We start from the raw sequence: 602 nt of genomic DNA, 5'->3' as shown, positions 1-602 counted from the left end.
TGCCTGCGACGCGCTGATGAGATCCAAAAAGATCGAAATCGCGATCCGCGTCTGGCAGTTTCGACAGAATACAGACCACTTCCAATTATTTTATTCGATTATGGTAACGTGCCTATCACGTTGTAGTTAGCTACGCCGGGATTCGTTTCAGCAAGTAGATATCCATATATTTAGATGGACCATGTTGGAACATACATAATTCTAAAATGTAGCATCGTACTACAGATGGCATTTACCGCGCCATTTGTAGTATTTTCTAAAACGCGCTGTTAAGACAGCAGGTAAAAGTTGGTCTGTGTTCTGTCGGAGCTGCCTACGACGCGCTGATGAGATCCAAAAAGATCGAAATCGCGATCCGCGTCTGGCAGTTTCGACAGAATACAGACCACTTCAAATTATTTTATTCGAACATGAAGAGTATGGAAAAACTTATTAGGGAGGTATAACGTGGTTGTTCAGGGAAGCAACCGGCGATGACTAACATTCACGTTACGTACATGTGCTATAAATCTCATTTATTAAGAAAATTAAGTTCTACCCTTAAACTGGCGACAGTAACAGTTTCCTACGTTCTGGTACTTTAATATATCGTGATAATAACA

Source organism: Agrilus planipennis, unplaced genomic scaffold (assembly GCF_000699045.2).
Source record: "Agrilus planipennis isolate EAB-ADULT unplaced genomic scaffold, Apla_2.0 scaffold100, whole genome shotgun sequence".
NCBI classification, from domain to species: domain Eukaryota; kingdom Metazoa; phylum Arthropoda; class Insecta; order Coleoptera; family Buprestidae; genus Agrilus; species Agrilus planipennis.
Note: the sequence above shows the minus strand (reverse complement) of the source record.